The sequence below is a fragment of the Camelus dromedarius genome, chromosome Y, assembly GCF_036321535.1.
Source record: "Camelus dromedarius isolate mCamDro1 chromosome Y, mCamDro1.pat, whole genome shotgun sequence".
Taxonomy (NCBI): Eukaryota; Metazoa; Chordata; class Mammalia; order Artiodactyla; family Camelidae; genus Camelus; species Camelus dromedarius.
In genome coordinates, this window is record NC_087473.1 from 19,669,499 (window position 1) to 19,690,527 (window position 21,029).

The 21,029-nt window shown below is 50.7% G+C and overlaps 1 long non-coding RNA gene across 1 annotated transcript in view; it reads right to left on the minus strand.

Annotated features, from left to right (window-relative positions):
* Window positions 1–19,781, minus strand: part of LOC116150850 (uncharacterized) — a 56,745-nt gene extending 36,964 nt beyond the window's left edge. The window contains exon 1 of the long non-coding RNA XR_010379595.1: window positions 19,550–19,781. This is a non-coding gene — a long non-coding RNA (uncharacterized LOC116150850). The remainder of the gene's footprint in view (window positions 1–19,549) is intronic.
* Window positions 19,782–21,029: the final 1,248 nt, after the last annotated feature.

The window sequence follows — 21,029 nt, forward strand, 5'->3', positions numbered from 1 at the left end:
CTTATATATTGTATATATTTATATATATTTATATTTTTATATATTTTTATATATTTTTGTATTTTGTATATATATTTTGTATATATTTTTATATATTATATTTTATATATATATTTATATATTACGTATTTTTATATATATTGTATATATTTATATTTTTTATATATTTTATATATATTTTGTATATTTTTATATTTTTTATATATTTCATATTTTTATATATTTTTAATTTTGATATATATTATATATATTTTATGTACTTTTATATATTTTGTATGTTTTTATATATTTTTGTATTTTTATATATATTATATATTTTATTTTTATATATAATATATAAATATATTATATATTATTTATATATAATATATAAGTATATATTTTATATATTTCATACATATTATATATTTTTATGTTATATATAATATATATTACATATTTTAATATATATTATATATATATATTTATATATATAAAACCAAATCACTTTGCTGTACACCTGAAACTAACACGATATTGTAAACCAACCCTACTTTAATGAATTAAATGAACAAAAACACTATTTCTAGTAGCATAATTAACATGAAAATTGAATTAAACCTAAAATAGTATGTGCAAATGATATTTGTTAAAAACCAGAAAACACTGATTAAAACAAAACAAAAAAGAAGTATAAATCTTCAGAAAGATCTACCAGGTTGCTGAATCAGAAAGACCAATACTGTTCAGAAGTCAATTCTCGCCCCCCCCCGCAACCCCAAATAATCTATAAATTCAGCACAAACTCAAAGTCCTAGCAGACACTAATGCAACACTGTGAACCAACTATGCTTCAGTTTTTTAAAAATGTATTTTTGTAGAAATAGGTAAGTGGACTGTAAAATTAACATGGACACGCAAAAGGTTTGGAAGAGCCAGGACACTTGCATAAAACAAGAATTGTGCAGGCGGATTCCCACTACCCGATTTCAAGACTTATCATAAAAGCTACAGGAGTCAAATCAGCTCAGGACCAGCTTCAGGGTGGACATGAGCCAACGGGAGAGAAGGCACCCTCTTAAAAATAAAAAAAAAAAAAACACAACCATACTGCAGGGTAAACTGATTTTCAACAAAAGATGCCAACGTAACGCAACTGGAGAAGGCACGTTCTTTCTAACACGCGGTGTTGAAACACTGGGACACCGCCATGCAAAACAGGGAACGTCCGTGCACCCCTCCCATCCTAAGGAGACGAACTTGAAGTGAGTTCTAGACCCGTGGGTGAGCCCTCAATATATAAAAATCTATACAGGGAAAAACAGGAGAAAGTCGTTGCAACACAGCGTTCGGCGAAGACGTATTGGATAAGACACAGGAAACATGGTCCATCAGAGAAAAAAAAATGATGATAATTTGGACTTTATTCAAATTTAAAAATCTCTGACACTTTGAGAAACAGAGTCACAGATGACAGAGAACAAGCTAGTGGTGACCAGTGGGGAGACAGGAGGGGGACAGGCAGGATTAGGGGAGGGGGGTAAGAGGAACAAACTACTATGTGTAAATAAATAAGCTACAAGGGCACATTGCACGGTGCCGGGAAGGCCCGGCCGCAGCTCCCCGCACAGGGGCACGTTTCTGGGTCTTGCAGAAGGAGTCTCGATGCCCCGCCAGGCTGGGCGCGTTACGTAGCCCCGGGTGCATCTTGGGGTCTGTCCCCCACCCTACGTGCCATGACCCTCCCCTGGAAAAGGCTCACTTGTCCATCTTTGTGCGACACCCAGCATCTCAGCTGTGCCCCCAGCAAACAGAAGCCAAGCACCCACCCAGACAACCGTCCCCCTCAGGGGAACCTGGCCAGACCGCAGACCTGCCCTCATGTGGCCATGGGGGACACCTCTCTGATGAGCTCTTGGGAGCCCTCCACCCCAAAACCCTCTGGACTCAGGCGCCCCTCCCCCCAATTCCACCACGATGGAATGAATGCCGTAGGAAGGCACTGCCATCTCATGGAATTAGCTTCTTAAACACACATCCCCCAGGGAGAGGTCCCCCCTTCACGCTGTCATTAAGGGTCTGAACCTTAGTGAAGGCTGGTGCCATTGGAGCCGTCTCTCCTGCCGGGCGACCGGAAATCAAAGCATGTGATAAACCATCTGTGCGAGGGAGGGGCGCATCTTCTGCGGACACCCCAGTGGGTCCCCAGAGGGCAGGTCACAGAGGAAGTGGTCATGAATGCAAGAGTTGATGAGTGTCCCAAATATATGGGGAGGAGAAGGGTGTGCAGGGCCAACTCTGGGGAATGCACAGCTGTGCCCAGAATCTGACAAATGAGGTGGACCGCCTGTCCCCGCTACATCCCGAACAGTGGGTTAGAAATGCAGCAAGCTGGTCAGCGATGCCGCACCACGTACAGTGTGTAATCCCCACGCCCACTAGGATGCTGTAGTCCAAAAGATGGAAAGTAGCAAGTTGACCAGGGTCTGGAGAGAACTGGGACTTGTGCACAACCACTAGTGTGAATGGAAAAGGGTGTGACGACGTGCAAACTGCTTGGCCCGTCCTCGACTACCTAATTTTGAAAGCTGGCAGTTTTACTCCAGGATATATGTATACGCCCCAAAGAAGAAAAAAATTAGGGTTTTAACAAAGATATGTAAGCAAACATTCACAGCAGCCAATATGCACAACTGTCAAAAGGTTGAGGCAACACAAATGTCCATCAAGTGATGGATGGATGAGCACAATGGTGTCTGTCTAGATGGGTGGGGAATATTACTCAGCCAGGAAAAGGAGTGGGTGGGCCCTGAACACAGGATGCTCTGTGAGAGAAGGCAGACACGGAAGGACACACAGGGTGCAATTCCACTTGTTTATTTTTTAAATGGAGGTTCTGGGAGTTGAACCCAGGACCTCGTGCATGCTAAGTAACTTTCAAGTTATATGCTACTTGAAAACAAAGTTGCACTTTGTGCGCAACTTTAAAAAAAAAAAAAAGCTGGGTGCAATCATTCTATCATGCTTCATTTATTGCATTTTTTTTTTTGACAAATTGAAGGTTTGGGGCAGCCCTGCATCCAGGAGGTGTATCTGTGCCATTTTCCCAACAGCACCCGCTCACTTTGGGCTTCTGGGTCCCATGTCAGCAATTCTCCCAGTACCTCAAACTATTTCATGGTGACTGTGTCTGTTACGATGCTCTGTGATCAGGCATCTTGGACGTTACTCCTATGACTCGCTGAAGGCTCAGAGGACGGTTAGCAATTTTGAGCCATGAAGTATTTTTTTACTTAAAGCATGTGCATTGGTTTTGGGGGATTTTTTTTTTTTCAGTCTAGAGTAAACGGAACTTTGATAGTGTCACTGCATGTGACACTCGGTTGCTGTGGTCTGGAACGGGACGCATCATGACAGTATTTGAAGCATCCAGGCTGACCTTTCCCATCAAAGAGCTAAGACTGGCTTCCACTGCAAGTAAAATGAAATAAGGGGGGGAAAAATGAAAGAAACCAATATATGTACGTATATGCATAACTGGGACATTGTGCTGCGCACCAGAGAAAGACACATTGTAACTGACTGTCCGTCAATTAAAAAAGAAAAAGATGAAATAAGGACATTAAGTCAGACTGACGTCCCCCCACCCCCAGTCCTCGCAGGCGCTCATGACGCACAGACTGTGGATCGAGACTTATTCCTGGGCGATAGTTTGGGGAAAAGGAATGAGATGGACTGACTTTTTTTTTTTTTTTTCTTTCCGCAAACACCAAGGAAGAATGAAAGTCTCCGGGATTTCAGTGACTGAGCCGCCCGGCGGGCTGTCTTCGTTCAGACGCGGATGAAGCTGACAGTCCCTGCGCTCTGAGGGCGAGGACAGAGAGCTTATCTGGGGAAGACACGTGTTTCCCAGATTCACCACGTCTGCTTTCTTTTTATCAGCCCTCCTTCACTTTTCTCCTTGCGCTGTCAGTAACCAAACGTGGTGCAGAAAACAGAAACACCTTTGTTTAAAAAAAAAAAAAAAACAAAAACCCTGTGCAATGAAGGTCCCGAAAACCCGTTCTGCATCTCCCCTCTTGCAGATCAGTAAGTCACGGCGAGCAGTTCTGACGGCGCGCACGGCTGCTTTGCACACCCGCCCGCGACCTCGCGCGCGCGCACGTGGACTCCTAAGCCGATGCGCCTTAGGTCAAAGGCACCTGGAAGCCTCGGGAAGCACCGGCTCAGGGAACGGGTCCTCCGGAGCTGTAACGCCCGCGCTGGCACAGCCTTGCGGGAGCTTTGCATGGGTGCAGCTGCCCGGCAGGCGGGGGTGGCTGTCCCCGCCCCCCCCCCCCCCCCGTGGGACAGGGCCAGGCGCGCGCCTCCCCGCAGGGTCCGGCCGCCGGGCCGGGCCCCCCCGCTGCTCGGGCAAGTGCGGCAGGTCTGCGGCTGGCGGGAGCCGTGCTCCCGTGTCCGGCGACGCCAGGGTCCCGGCCGCAGCCCCTCCTGGCGTCCACCCGGCTCTGAGTCCCCCGGGGGCCCCTCCGACCACGCGCGCGCCAGCGCAGGGCCACACGCACAGACAGCACCTCCCTCTCTCGGAAACGCCTCTGCTGCTTCCCCAACGTCACGAGCGTTTACACGGTGACCTTCTACTGTTCAGTCTTAATTAACGGTCGGTCTCTCCGGGGGTGGCATTTGACTCCCATCCGGTGACAACGCCAGGCCAGGGCCGGCACTGGGATGGGACGCTTCTGTGTCCCGTCACCTGCAACACGATGGCGTTTTGCGATGCAGAGACACCGCCTCCTGGAAGAACTCCAGGAATTTCCAGCGCCTCCCTCTGCCTCCTGATACAAGCCAGAAAGGGCGCCTCTGGGCGGTCACAGAGAGGACTCCGTCTGGGGACAGTTCCACCTCCCGTGGAAGCACGGACTCACCGGGGAACCGAGAGCCTCACTACATATAAATTAATACGCAAAGTCTATGCGGGTCTTCCCCTGAACGCACTTCCGCCCCTGTGAGGTTCTGACCCACCGCCACATCGGACAACTCGGATGGAAGGTCCCCGTGGGAGGGAGCGGGGACCCTACCCTGCCGCATTTCCCCATCACAGCTGCGTGTATGGGGCCGCTCCCTCCCAGCAGGGACGGGGTGTCAGGGGCCCAGGATTTCTCGGCCCCACAGAACAGTACTTAGCGACCATGGCTCACGCTCTGTAGGCAAATTTGCCCAGCCTGGGGGACGTCTGGCCACCCAGCTTTCGATGGTGGACACACAGGTTCGCGCCAACATCGCATCAGTGTCCTATGGCTTCCGTGACGAGGGGACGTAGGACGCTCATGGCCTCACTGCTCTGGAGACCAGAAGTCTGATATTAAAGCGCCAGCCGGGTGGCGGGGCAGCGGGTAGAGCTGAGGGGCAGAGCGCATGCTTAACACGCACGGCGTCCTGGGGTCAATCCCCAGTGCCTCCATTAAAAAAAAACCAAACTAATAATAAATACATAGACCTACTGATCCACCGCCCCCTAAAAGAATTAAAGTGTCAGCCGGGTCCAGGTCATGGTGGCCCCAGGCAACCCTCGGAGATCCTTAACTTGTAGACACATCTCCCCAGTTTCTCCGTCCATCGTCACCCCCATTCTCCTTCTCTGGGTTTATGTCTGTGTCCAAATTCCCCCCTTTTATATGGATGCCAGTCGGATTACACTGGCCCCTCACCCACTCTAGTGGGACCTCCTCTTAAATGAACTCCGTCTGCAACGACCCTGTTTCCAAATGAAGCCACATTCTGAGGTCTGGAGGCTTAGCACGTGCACATATCCTTTATGGGGTGACATAAAATTCAACCCAGAACACACTCCAAACCGTGCACCGTCTAGTGGTGGGGTCTGCCGGGGCCAACCCGCCTTGTACACCAGGGAGGGCCGGTTTGGAGGACGTCCCCGGGAGCTTTCTGTCCAGGATGGGGAGTATTCTGCAGAACGGGGCTCAGAAGAGCGTGTACAAGAGTGGCCTGCAGTAAAGAAATGGCTTTGCCCAAGGGAAGCCCTGGCCTTGCCCCCACCTCGTGGAAGGTCCCCTCGGGGCCCTGGGGACGGCCCAGACCTTGGCTCACTCCAGAGCGTAGCTCACACGCGCTACAGAGCGATGCACGGTGGGCGCCGCGGGGCACGGGGTCTCACCTGCACCTCTGGCGGGACGGGAGGGCGAGGTCAGCTCTGCGGGTGGACCACCGTTTCTACGTAACCAATCGCAAAAAGCCTGGACCCCGAGGCTCGGGTGAGCCTCCCTGGTGGACGGCACGCCCTGCATGTGGACACGGTTAACCGCTCCGAGGCCACCAAAGCAGAGACGGGGCCGTTTACGGCTTCTGCAGGCAGGGCGAGCGTCCCTCCGGAGCCAGCACGCACGGGGAGGCGAACTCCAGGATCCAGACTCGGACACAGCCTCATGGTCTCACGACGCAAGCTTCGATCTGAAAGAAGGACGTGTTCCCCCCAATTTTATGAGCCCGTCTGTGGATGACGGTGTGTCCCGTTCACTTCTGCGCCTTTTGGCCACTTATCAAGGCTTTAAATTGATTGTAAAGACGGGGAGGGGGGAGGGAAATTGTATCCTTTAGAAAATATTGACCTCATTCTGCAAAGGCAAATTACATTTCTCCATCAAAGAGAGACAAAAGAACAATAAATAAATAAATAAATAAAAATAAAAGAACCCTTGGTGAAGCAAGGTGCCCGATCGTCTGTGTAGATCCGACCCCGCCTCACAGCCGCCACCCCGCCTGCATCATGATCCCTTCCGTCCGCACGGAAGGCCTCCCCGGCGCACCGTGGAATTGTTTCCATAAATCACGCAGGCACCTTTACAGGGTTCGAAATTGAATTGCCAACCACGGCTTTCTTCATTATGCTAACCGGCTCCCCGGCTTCGCAGGCTGGAAGTGCGTCCGTGAACGCTGGCGGGTTTCCAGCGGACGCCCGCCGCTCGACAGGGTGATGGAAACGCCCTTGAGACGGGCAGGAGGTTAAACACGTTCACATGCAGAGATGTGCTGAGCGTCCCGGGGCCTCCAGCGCAGCCAGCGTTTCCGTCCAAGGTGGCCTTTTAAATGGCTCCCCGCGTAATTAAAGATCCAGCATGAACGGCCAGATTATCATGGTCATTATTAACAAATTTTTAAAAAATTATCTTTTTTTAATTGAAGTACCATCACTCACAATGTGTCCATTTCCGGTGCACAGCATCATGTCCCAGTCATGCATATCCATACATATATTCATTCTTATTTTTTTTCATTCAAGTGTATTTCAAGATATTGAACCTAGTTCCCTGTGCTGCACAGAAGAAATTTTTTTAAAATCTATTTTTATATATGGTGGCTAAAATTTGCAAATCTCAAACTTCCCACCCCCTTTGCCCGGCAACCATGAGATTGTTCACTATGTGTGCGAGTCTTCAACAACTGTTTCTGAGCGAACAAGGGATCATTATGTAAACCGGACGGGCTTGTATGTTGCCATCCATACTCACCAAATGGCGACCTCTTCTGCCCCCAAGCACTCACAGCACCAAGGAGCAGGCAAAGACATCGAGACGTGATCGGCCACAGCTCTTGGCCTTACCGAGTCTGAGTACAGTCCTCAGTATTCGGAAAGATCGAGCCATTCCTGAAACCCCATACGTGTCTGAACATAGAAGCTACACACTTCTGTGGTCTGCTGACTCTCCTCCCACGCTTCCCTCTGCGGCCAACAGGTTCCACACGAGGGGCACTGCAAGCTGGCCCTGAGGTGAGCTGAGGCCGCGGGACCCAAGGCCACGATCAGAGCATGTCTGTAGCATGCAGTAAATGATGGCTGTAAGCATGTATCAATTATATAAGATTTACAACAAAGGAAATAGAAGTATGCACATGCTAGAGATATTCTGTGAGCCTAGTGAACAAAGAAGCTCACACTGCGCGTGTGCTGGCAGAGCACAGATGAAAGGCAGGGCAGGTGCGTCGTGGGCGCGCACCTCCTTGTGGCAATGGAATAAAGTGTTGTCAACCCCGTGGTGTCTCCGGCTGAAGTCTGTCCGGCGGTATGGCAACCCCTCGAGTGTTTTTTCGTTTGGGCCGCTCCCCTCCTAGAACCCCACGTCAGCCCCCCTCGGCTGACAGGCACCAAGACCTCTTTTCCCTTCCAAGCAAGCCTCGAAGGCTCACCCGCTCTCTCTGCAGAGCCTCCAGGCGGCCACCGATCTCTGCCCTTAAAATCATGGCATTCACAGCTCGCCTCCGATGGCTCCTGAATTAGTCCCCTCGGGCGGCCGTAACGAATGGCCATAAATGACGGAGGCTCCAAATAACAGAGATTCCGTCTCTGTCCATGCTGGAGGCCAGAATTTCTGAAATCCAGGGAGCCCAAAGGGGGGGGGGGTTCTCTCGGGGGCCCCCGGGGAGAACCTATTGCATGGTTCTCTGCCAACTTTGGGGGGGCCAGCAGACATCCTTGGTGATTCTCAGCTTCCAGAAGCACCACCTCCGTCTGGGCCTTCACTGGCACAGCCCAGGGAGGAGGGGACACACCAATTCAAGCCACACTCCCGGCTGTGGTTTCCGGGGTTGGGTTCCCTGGCCTGTGAGATGCCCCACGCCCCATCCACCTGGGAAATCCTCCGCGTCTACGTTCTCCAGATGGACCGGCGCCGCCGGGCGGCATCCAGGAATGAATGTCTGTATCGGTGCTCTTCTCCCGGAGAGGAACGTGTCCCCAGCTGGGTAACTTACACCCTGTGTGGCTTTTGCAACATTCCCCGTGTTGCAAAACGTTCCCTGATGCAAACAGAATTAGCATCAGAAGGCTCCCTCCACAGTTTCCTTTTTCCGTTTTCGTTTCGTTCTTCCTGGAGACACATCCTGACCGGAAAGGAGATTTTCTGGATCACTGAGTAAGACCGCCTTGTCTCCAGTCGGCAAAGCCTGGTGGAATCTCCTTGGCCGCCCTGACAAATGGGAACATGCTGTTCTTAGCTGCTCTTCTGACGCCACCCGAATGCAAAGAGCCTCTTTGATTTTGCGACTTAAGAAAAAAATTTTTTCATGGGGAGAGGTCGTTGTTGGTTGATTTAATCAATTAGTTATTTATCTTTTGGGGCAGAGATGCTGGGGATTGAACCCCAGACCTCGTGCATGCTAGGCATGCGCTCTAACCCTGAGCTACACCCTCCCACCTTGATCTTCTGTTTTTTAAAGGAATTTTGTAAGTGAGGCAAGTAAGCATGGAGATGCTAGATTGCACGAAGCCACTCCAGGACTGCTGGGGATATTAGGCATTTTGAGGTCCTGGGTCAGGTGAGGACCAGGAAACGGAGGAAACACAAGGGACAATAAGAGAGTTGCCTTCTGGTGTAGGAGACCCAGGTGACTTGTGTCACCAGACGTCAAATCAATGCTTTCATCAAATCAGGCAAATTTGGCCCATTGGGCCACTGGTCAGTTCCCCTTTGCCTCAGCATTTGACCATCTTCTGGGCGGTCCTTGGTGACTTGAAAGGCACACAAATGTGGAGAGATGCTTATGTGGTTGAATCTGTCTCCTGCAATAGCGAAAGGCACCAGGAGGGTATGAGGAGAGAGAGACCACTAGAGAAATAAAGAATCTCTCATTCAATAAAAAACGTTTAAATACGTACATATTTTAAAAAAATTTTAATGCACATTTTATTTTTTACTATCTTTTTATTGAAGTCAGTTTACGATGCTGTGCCAATTTCTGGCACACGGCACGGTGCTTCAGTCATACAGGAACACGCATGTATTCATTTTCATTTTTTTTTTCACCGTAAGTTACTCCAAGAGATTGAATATAGTTCCCTGTGCTGTACAGTATGAACTTGTGGTTTATCTGTTTTATATATGGTAGTTAATGTCTGCAAATCTCAATCTCCCAATTTATCCATTCCTACCCCCTGAGCCACATAAAAGCTACGACTCAGCCATAAAAAAAAGTCAAATAATGCCATTTGCAGCCACATGGATGGACCTAGGGATGGTCATACTGAGTGAAGTAACTCAGACAAAGAAAGACAAATATCACATGATAGCACTTATAGGTGGAATCTAAAAAAAATGATACAAATGATCTAATTTACAAAACAGACACAGACTCACAGACATGGAAAACAAACCTATGGTTACCAAAGAGGGAAAAGGGGACGGATGAATTGGGAGTTCCAGGTCAGCAGATACACACGACTACATATAAAATAGAAAAACAACGAGGTCCTACTGCAGAGCACAGGGAACGATATTCAATATATTTTAATAACCTGTAATGGAAAAGAAGATGAAAAGGAGTACGTATCTATATGTATAACTGAATCACTCCGCTGTACACCAGAAATGAACACAACATTGTAAAGCAACTGTAATTTTTTTTTTTTAAAGGCAGACCTCTCAAGTTAATGAATTTAGTGCTTTTCTATGTGTGGGAAGATCCAAGAGTCTGGGCTCATTGAAATCAATCCTCTGATGTGAACCTTAACTCTCTAGGACCAGGGTCCTGTTTTTCTGCATCCTGAGTCCCCACACGGGGCACCATCCGGGCGGCTGCAGTGGCTGATGGCTTAATGGCTGAAGTGGCAGGGGACAATTTTTTTGTTTGTTTACTGAAGTGGCAGGTGACAATTTTTTGTCCACAGTCCTGCAGGCACGGCTGATGAAATCACTGGCCTTTGGGGATTGAAGTCAGCCTCCAAGCCCTCTCCCCTCCCGGGAGGTCAGGGGGCTGGGCTGAAAGTCCCAACTCTCTATGCAGGCTTGGTCTCCATGGCAACCAGCTCCAGCCCGAGGTCACCTGGGAGCCACGGGTCAGCGCACAAAAGACGTTATCACTTTGGAGAGTCGAAGGGCTGGGGGAGCTGCGTGCCGGGAAACAGGGGCAGAGACTAGACACAGATTTCTTATTACGTCAGTGGAGTAGGGAGTGGGGTCGCCCCTGTGGGCAGCTGGGGCCTCACCAGTCCCTCTGGGGGCTTCTGGAACACGCCCAGAATCTTCCTCCTGCAGGAGAAGGAAGCAGCGCCCTTCCGTCTCACGCTGCTGCCCCTTGGGGGCGTTAAGGCAATGCTATCAGGCCCCAGACTCTCGGTTCAGCACACACGCCCCTCAGCCAGGGCGTAAACCGGTCAGGGGGACGCGGTGCCCACCGCCCCACTGGGAACTGTGAGCAGACGGCGTCTCAGGAAGCCTCAGGGACTCGGGCAGGGCCATGGCTGCCCCTGGTACATCGTCCTGTGCAAATCCCAACCCTCTGGAAGAAATGCCACTCTGACGGCCAAGGGAAAAGGTCAGCAGAGTTAAAGGAAGAGTGCCATCAAGGAGAAGGATCAGGCCGACGGTCAGCAGAGGAGGAGGGTTGGATGACGGTTGTCAAGGGTCCCCATGTCCAGTGATGAGAGGAGTTAGTGGGGACGAAACACGATACAGACGGTTAAGCCTGCTGTACACTATACGTGAAAGCCGTTAAGTCGGTAAATCCTAAGAGTTCTCATCACAAGGAAAAGAATCTTTTTCCTTATTTCTTTACTGTTGTGTTTATACGGCAGGATGGATGGTCCCTAAACTTATCCTGGTCACCATTCCATGACGGGGCCAGTCATTCTGCCGTGCACCTGACTGCCTTACAGTGCCGACCGTCCATCGTAACTCAGGACAACGGGAACAAAAATAATTATTATTTGAATCTTTCAAAAAGAGCCCACACTGTGCTTGCTTAGGTGATTTTGCTTTGAGTATATTCTTTTGGGAAAATTCCCAGTGTCTACATTTCCATCCAATAAACGCTGAGGGACAGCAAATAAAAGACTCTCTGGCGGTTACTGTAGTTTGGTATCTGTCCTTTGCCAAACTAAAATAAGTGCCAGCTATAACGGGGGGAAATCAAAGCGTGCCTGTCAATGTCAGGACACCACGGACGGCGTAGTTGCCTCTGAGAGATGAAATCTCATGCGAAAAACAGCGAGGGACTCCGGGTAAAATAGAGAAGATTGTGTGGAATGCACAGGGCTGTAACCGCGCGGAGGCAGAGGCTGGAGGGGAAGGTTCTCGGGGGGACAGGACCACACGGGCGAGACTCACATCCGTCCAGCTGGCTCTCTGAGCGCAGCCCTCCCCACGCTGCGCCGATGGGTAAGGGGTCAGATTCCAGAGCATCCCCGTGGGTGGAAATTGAGGAAGTAAACGGGACAGAAAGGACAGTGGAACAGCAGCATTTGCAGAAAAAAACCCTTGCGCCGTGGCTGACTCCCCACTGCACCTGAGGGATGGGGGTAGGGTGTGGGGACACAGCTCCAAAGACCCCAGGGGACCGGGTAGGTGGAGGTCTGCAAGACAGAACTGGGTATTTCTGGAGCTGCCCGAGTCTGGGAACGAGTTTGGAGTTCTTTTCCCGCCTACTGGGGGGTCAGGACCAACATCGGAGAGCTTCCCGGAGCAGGACCACACCTGAGGGGTAAGGACCACGACCCGGGGCTATGGAGGGTGTCCCAGGACGAAGGGATAATCAGAAACCCATCTACCCTGGAGAAGCCCAAGCCAGGCGTCCTCAAGGTCAGCGTGATGCCGCCTCTGCTGCTCGACATAAAGCCAAATACTCCGCAGAAGAAGGAGACGGAGGAGAAAGTCTACAGCACGCTGTCCAGTTTCACGTGCTTGTATCATCTCTGCCGACCTGTCCGCCTACCTGTCTACCTGCTTGTCTACCTACCTATCTACCCACTTACCTACCTGTCTACCAACATACCTACCTACCAGCCTACCTACCTATCTACTGACCTACCTGTCTACCTACCTACCTACCTGTCTACCTATCTGTTGACCTGTCTACCTACCTGTCTACCTATTTATCTACCTGTCTACCTACTTATCTACCTGTCTACTAATGTACCTATCTACCAACCTACCTATCTACCCATCTACTTACCTGTCTACCAACCTACCTACCTCTCTACCAACCTATCTACTGACCTACCTATCTACCTACCTGTCTACCTACTTACCTGTCTACCAATGTACCTATCTACCAACCTACCTGTCTACCTATCTATTGACCTGTCTACCTACTTACCTATCTACCTACCTACCTGTCTACCAATCTACCTACCTACTTACCTGTCTACCAACCTACCTACCTGTCTACCTATCTATTGACCTGTCTACCTATCTACCTACCTGTCTACCTGTCTATCTACCCACCTGTCTACCTACCTGTTTACTTTTCTATCCATCTACATCGATTCTCTCTCCCTGTCTCTCAAAGAGGTTTAGCTAAAAAGCTAAAATGAGACAACAGCTTGTACATTGCCCAGTAGCAACCGCAGAGCAGAGACCCAGGCACCACAGCGAGCACCCAGCACTGGTGTCGTCCGGGTCCTTTACGAACTATAGCCTCTGCCCTTTGGGATCAGGGGCAAAACTGCAGAGAGACAGATGCAAACGCAGTTCCAGGAAATCCAGAACATCGGAGACTCCAGGTCGTAAGAGTGGACGTTGGAGGAAGTGATGGGAGTGGGGATTCCTAAAATGAGGGGGAGGGGAGAATGAGGAGGAGGGGGGGAGAGGAGGGGGGAGGCAAAGGGGAGGACAGAGGAAGGGAAGGATGACAAAGAACGCACCGAGAAGGCAGAATGTTTCATGGAAACCCTCCCCCCACAAAAAAAATTAGGAGATGGTGCATAGAAAAAGATGTGCTCATTTTAGCTTTCAAGCCTCTGTCATTAATTCAACCAAGAAACAGAAAGCTGACCATACGATCCAGCAATCCCACTCCTGGGCATGTATATCTGGAAAAGGTGAAAACTCTAATTCAAAAAGATGCATGTAACCCAGTTCACGGCAGCACTATTTACAACAGCCAAGACATGGGAGCAACCTAAATGTTCAATGACAGACGACGGGATAAAGATGTGGTATATTTCTACAATGGAATACTACTCAGCCACGAAAAAGAATAAAATAATGCCATTTGCAGTAACATGGATGGACCTGGAGAATGTCATTCTAAGTGAAGTAAGTCAGAGAAGGACAAATATCATATGATGTCACTTATATGTGGAACCTAAAAAAGACAACAAATGAGTGAATATATCAAAACAGAAGCAGACTCACAGGTGCAGAGAACAAGCTAGTGGTGACCAGTGGGGGGAGGGAAGGGGGAGGGGTACGATAGAGGGAGGGGAGTCAGAGGTACAAACTACTATGTATAAAATAAATAGGCTACAAGGATACATTGTACAACACGGGGAATAAAGCCCATATTTTGCAATCACTCTAAGCAGAGTATGATCATTAAAAAAAAAAAAAATGCCCATCTCAAACCCTCTGCTCACCCTCCATGTCTGGTGCCAACCTGCTTCCACACGTGTGCATACTTATGGCTTTGGGGCAGCCGAGACCCACTGAGCTGGATGACACAGGCAGGGACCTTCTGACACGCTGTGGGAAGGCTGGCCGTCCCCTCGCCCTTCCCCCAGGTCCCCAGACCCTGCAGCTGCTGCCCTGGTAGCAGCTCATATCTTACCCTTGCCCTGTTCATTCTTATATCCAAATAATCTCCCTTGTGCCCGGTACGATTCCAAACATCAACCCCCACACCACCCGCTCGGCCTTGCTCACTCACCGCTGGGTTATTTAGGTAAGGAAGGCCTCAGGCAACTCAGCCAGACTCCCGAGGTACCTAGGAGGGCACATTAGGGTCTCTGGAGAATCAGAACCAAGAGGATGTTTGGAGGGAAAGGGAGAGACAGACAGAGAGACTGATTTTAAGGAACTGATTGTCTCATGAGATTATGAAGCATGGCAAGTCCAAAATTTGCCGGGAAGCCCGGCAAACTGGAGACCCAGGAAAGAGGTGATGCTGTACTGTGAGCCTGAAGACAGTCGGCGGGTGGAATTCGTTCTTCCTTGGGGGACTTTAGGTGTCCCCCCCACGACCTTAGGGCCATCAACTGATTAGATGTGGCCCACCCACACCATGCCATGTCAGTTTGTTGTGTTTTTTCCTAGATTCCGCATATAAGTAGTAACAGAGTATTTGTCTTTCTCAGACTGACTTCTCTCGCGTAGTATAGTCCCCTCCAGGTCCAGGTTGGGTGGAGGGATCGGAGGAGACCACCCTGCCTCTCTCTGAGGACCTCCTGGTACCTACATCCCCCGTGGACCTCTTCATAATCTCTGAACATTCAGCCAAAAGTCTTTCTGCCCCACTCTCAGCCACTTGTGTGGTTTCCGCAGCCATCTCTGAATTTCGCCGTCTTCCACCATCTGGAGAGGCTGAGAGTTTTCACAATCATCCTACTCTGGTTCCTTTTGCGCTTTTTGTTTTCTGGGTTTTTCTTTTTCAGTTCTCCCTGCAGGTGTTCTCTGTCACCACAGGTTACTAAGTACCGAGAAGAAACGGGGCTGGCTGGCCTCACTGTGATGGGAGGTCTGCTCCCCGGACGCCCAGGTTCTCTGCTGACAAGCCCGAGTTCCTCACACTCCACGGGAGACCATGTCACCCAGTTTATTGTGCGGACAAGGGTACTCTTCTGCCCTCTATGTACAGAAACGAACCTTTTTCTCTTCAAAGTCATTAGAAGCCAAAATCAATTTAAATGAGAATCGATGGATCTTGGCCATAGAGTCAAACCCAGGCAACCGTTCCCTGGAGTTTAAAAAAAACACGCCTCCGAACATCGCCTTGAGTCAAAGTGAACGCCCTCAGAATTAGATCTTCTTTCCCTGGGTTCCACGGAGCAAATGAGGTCTGGGTTCTGACCGAGAGACCCTTCTTTCAGGGAAATGACAGAAGAACGTATAAAATAGATATAAAATAGATAAACCACAAGGACCTAATGTGTAGCAGAACCAGCTTCTAGCTACTAATCGAGCTGTCACTCACGGATAACAACCCTCATCCACCCACAAGGAGCCAAAAGTAAAAACAAAATAAAATATTTATCCAATGAGTCATTATTGCAAAAAGTGCAACCCTCTGTCCGTGCGCCCCGAGGCCCCCAGAAACGGTCCATCACAGCAGAGGCCGGATACATCCTTCCACTCCAGCTTTTAGGATCGTAGACATTTTTAATCAAGACCTGCAGGTTTCAGATTTCCATAAAACATCTTCAGGTTTTATTTCAATACCTGGTGAGACCCACTGGATCAAGGAGGCCTTTTTGTCAAAAAAAAAAAAAAAAGGGAATCTGGTGTTTAGAACCCGTGCACGGATGCTGTTTTAGTTCAGGACCCCAACGCGCTTTCAGACCCAGGTCTATTAACCAAGAGAATAAAAGTCCTTTTGGAAACCAGCACCATCTCCAGTTTATGATACTCTTGATGCTCACTCACGAGCATAAATTCTTCCGGGACGAGAGCAGCCGCGGTGCCATAAAAAACAATATGCAAAGTGCGAGGCCCTCGGTGGCTTTATGGCCTCGTAAATCCTCCCCGGGGCTGCGGCCACAGCTGGTCCTCCCGCCCCCGCGGCTGTTCTCCCTGCATCACTGCCGCGGACCAGTGGGCTCTGTGTAGGGGCGTCTGGTTCTCTGAGGAGGGGAGCCCGTTTTGCTTCTATCACATCCGAATTAACCTGTGTCTGCTCCAGCCCCGCCCCCACCCCGGCCACGGGTATGATCACACATGCTGAAATATGAACACCGCACCCCGTAGGAAACAGCCAGCGGGCTACGTTCTGGATGAAATGCATAACTGCCCCTAAATCAGGCTTGTTGGCACCGACCTCCCTGGTGGCAGAGAGGGGACAGGCCCAGACAACAGGGCCGCGGGGCGGGGCTGGGGGCTTTGAGAGGAGGCGGCCTCCCTGTAAAATAGATCAATCAAGGAGGCCCTCCTGTACAGCACAGGGAACTATATTCAAAACCTGGTAATACTCTTCAATGAAAGAATCTGAGAAGGAATATATGTATGTGTATGTGTGACTGCAGCACTGTGCTGTGCACCAGATTGATGCAACATTGTAACTGACTAGACTTCGGTAAAAGAAAAATAAAAGGGGCAGCTGCCTCCGGTGAGCCCGAGGAACGTACGTAGACACAGAGACACACAGACGCAGGAATAAATGCAGACACAGCGGCATATAAATGCAGGCACACAGGTGCATGACCAAGACACACCCACACAGACCAATGAACACAGACACACACTCAGATGCAGGAATAAACAGACACACTGAGACCTACAACTGCAGAGACTCACACAGAGGCAAGACCAGGACAGGGGCACATTAACACAAACACACAGAGACACACACGCAGACACACAGCTCCGGGACCGCCGCCGCCCGCACGCGCCTTCAGAACAAGTGGGAGGACTTCCTCCTTCGAAGGGGATGAGAGCTCGATCAGAGGCCCGGACTCTCTGTGCGCTTTGGGGGGGACCTGTCGGTGAAAAAGCCTGGTAACATTTCCTCTGACGGGAAGAAAGCAGATCCCTCCCTTTCCCGGTGTTCCAGGGAGCAGGGCTGCTCCGTGCACACAGTAGGTGCTTTGCCGTGTCTGCTAAAAGCTAACCTCCCGGCTCCTCTGAGGCTTAGCAAAGTTCTACCCACGCCCACGGTAGGAAGGGGGACACAGACCACCCACGAACTGCGGAAACACGGAGACCCTCCCCAGGGAGTCATATAGCCAAGAAGACAAGCGAGGGGCCTGAGCGGCCACGCGGGTCCGTGAACTCCATCGGGTCCCGGAATTCTCAGGGACGCCGAGAATCTGCAGGACTCTCCCCTCCCCGGTTCTCAATTTCTCAGACTCACACTTGGAACACACCAAGCAACTCGTGCTCACAAAACACTTCTTTTCTTTTTTTTTTCTAGGATCCAAGTGTCCCCAGGCCTGAGCCAGCAGCTCCGTCCTGCACGCCCTGCGTTAACTCAGCCTCGGTCACAGGGACCACGTGGGTTTGGGGCACCCGCATCCGTGGGGCGATTCTCAAAGGCAGAGCCCCCGATCGCTTTTAGCCAAAACAACTCTGATCTCAGCGTTTTGAGTGAGGGATGGGCCACTTAAAATGGGAGGCGGTCTCACCTGTGCTGGGAAAAAGGCATAAACAGTTGCTGCTCCTTCACAAGGAGCACCTGACGCTTTAGGGCGGAGAACGCCCGCGTGTATTCGCTCCCTCGCAGCCCGTGAACCGTGGAAATTCACCCAAATCAGATGCGTATCAGGTGCTGCCTGGGGGGGGGTGTTGTAGACGGAACTGTGCCCCCCCCCCCAGCAAGGTGACAGGTTCGAGTCCCAGCCCTGGCACCTCAGAAGGGGACCTTATTTGGAAACAGGGTCTTTGCAGGTGGGATGGAGTGAAGGACCTGAGAGGAGGTCCTCCTGGAGGAGGTGGCCCTGCTTCCAAGGACAGTGTCCTCAGAAGAGACAGAAGAGGAGACGCAGACACAGAGGAGACGCCACGTGGAGACGGAGGCAGAGACGGGAGGGAGGCGGCCACCAGCCCAGGGATGGACGCCTGGAGCCCCCAGAAGCTGGAAGAGGCAGGAGGGACCCTCCCCTGGAGCCTCGGGAGGGAGTGCGGCCCTGGGACACCTTGACCTCAGACGTCTGGCCTCCAGGACGGGGGAGGGTGGATGCCTGCGGCTTTAACCCACCTGATTTGTGGTCATTAATGACAACCACCCCCAGGAAACCAATTTGCGGTGCAAAGAAAGCAAATCACGGGTATCATTCTAACTCACATGAGCATCCAAAAGCACGAAATTAAATTTCAGAGACGCACACTGTCGTGAAAAAGAGGCGAACGGTTCATGGCATTTATTTAGAGATGCTATGAGGGGTCTGCCCTGGAAAATGAAACGGGTCTGTTCTTAGCCGGCCGGGCACATTGATTAGTCCCCAAATATTTTAATATTTTTCCTCTGCCAAAGCCAAGTAGTAAGAAACAATTTCCAAGGTCTGGAAGCACCAGGACACAGAGTCTAAACCCCGAGATGCACGCCGCGGGGCATCATTTCCACCAGCCCCAGAACGGGCTCCTTCCGTCGGTGACCGCCCTTCACGCCGGCCGCGCCCCCTCGGCCGGCAGGACAGGTGAAGGGGTTTGTTTTTTCCCTCTAACAGCCATGGAAAAGCACGCACAGGGCCTCAAGCAGGTACAGACACGCTCTAATTGGCGTTTTAGAGAGTTCTCTCCAACTACAGGGAGGAGACAGGCTTACAAGAAAAACAGCAAGAGCAGAGAGTCAGCCAGGACGAGGGGTTTGCTCTGAAGGAGTAAGAGAAGCGCACTTGCTAAAGGAAACGCGTCTCCCTGCCCTCAGTCCCTCCGACCCCGAGTGGTGCGTCTTCCACACCCAGTTCTCGTCGGACACCAGCTGCGTGTCCTGCGACTCAGTTCGACTCTGATACGACCGACCCCGAGTTCGTGCAGACACCAGGGGCTAAGGGCTCAGGCCCCCAGGATGGCCCCCACTCAACACCAAGCACCAGGGGGGTCCCCAGGTCCCCCACACTTCTGTCCGGCTCGGTTGCAAACTGAGGGTTCCCACGACCCCCTCCCCACAGAACTTTGGGAACACCTGGCTCTCTTACCGTTTATGCTGAAGACGGGGGTGATTCTCCAGATGACGAGGTCCAGGAGGGTCCCGAGTGCTGGGGCTTCAGTCTCTGTGGACTTTGGGGGGCAGCTGCCTCCCAACCTGCGGGCGTGCTCCCCACCCGGAAGCTCTCACAGTCCTTGTATTTTGGCTTTCTCATGGAGGTGCCATCAGGCAGGACTGGTTAAACCCTCGGCCGCTCAGCCCGCAGCCCCTCTCCCCTCCGCGGAGGCTGGGGGCGTGGCTAAGAAGGTCAGTCCTCTGGTCACGTGCTTGGTTCCTCTGGCTGCCAGCCCCACCCCCAAGAGCCACTGCATTAGCATAAACTCAGGTGTGGATGAGCTTGTTAGGAATAACAAGGAAGGAAGGGAGGGAGGGGGAAGAAGGGACGGTCATTTCCAAGGAAGACACTTGGAGCAACAGCTTTGGAACAGAGCTTCTGGGGTCAAGGAGTTGGCTTCCGGTCTGCAAAGCTGACCAGTGGAGACGGTTTTATTATTTTAGCCAAGAGTCCTGACCCAGAGCATATCTCAGGGGCAGGAGAGCCCTGGTAACACCAGGTATTGATGTCCAAAGTGGGTTTGGGTTGGTTTTCAGTTCACTCTGAGAAAAAAAATACAGGCTTTGAAGCCAACAAACATTCTCCTCCACTGACTTATTTGAGGCTTGAGACAAAGAGTAAAATGGATACCTATTTATCACAAAACACTTGCCCAGGAAGCTGCTTTATTAAAAGGTGTTTCACTTATAAGCCCTTCAAACCCATTGCAGGAATGGGGGAAAATTTTTTTCCTTCTACCCTCTTAGGTTCTGTACCTGAGGCATGTGAATTAAACTGATTTTTTCCCCCTCCAGATCAACTGGAGAATAGTTTTGTTTCAGATGCTTACAAGGCCTCACAGAAAAGAAAATTTTTTAACCTCAAAGAAGCAATTAGACCTGGGGGCTTAAATACAGTTTTTTCTTCAATGGTGATAAATTTGTGGAAAAGTGACAAGACAAAGGCAAATGTTTAGGGGCTCCCCTGGGAGGGTGCAAAGTCCACAATGCACCTGCCCCACCCCCTTGGAGCCAGCACTACTATGCATGGAAGGCAGGGACTTGCTCTGACCCCTAGAAACCCCCTGGGAAGATGAAGATGCTGATTTCCACCCAGAAAGGACCAAACCAGAATAGCAAGGCTTAGCAAAGAGGCTGCAGTGGAGATGTGTACTGAATCCCAGAGTTAGAAGAGACCCAGGGGTCCCCCGCCTCCCATTCCCTCGGACTAGAAAGTGCTGAAAATGCCCCTGTCCCAACAGGCTCCTGCCCAGCAGTGGGGGTGCAGCTGGCAAGACCGAGGATGCGGTCAGAGGCCGGATGAAATAATCAACGGACTGGCTTCTTCTCCCCAAGGACAGACTTTGAAGACACTGCACGTAATGCAGACAGACAACGTGTCCTCGGGCCAAACCGGCCACTGGTGGGGAGATTCA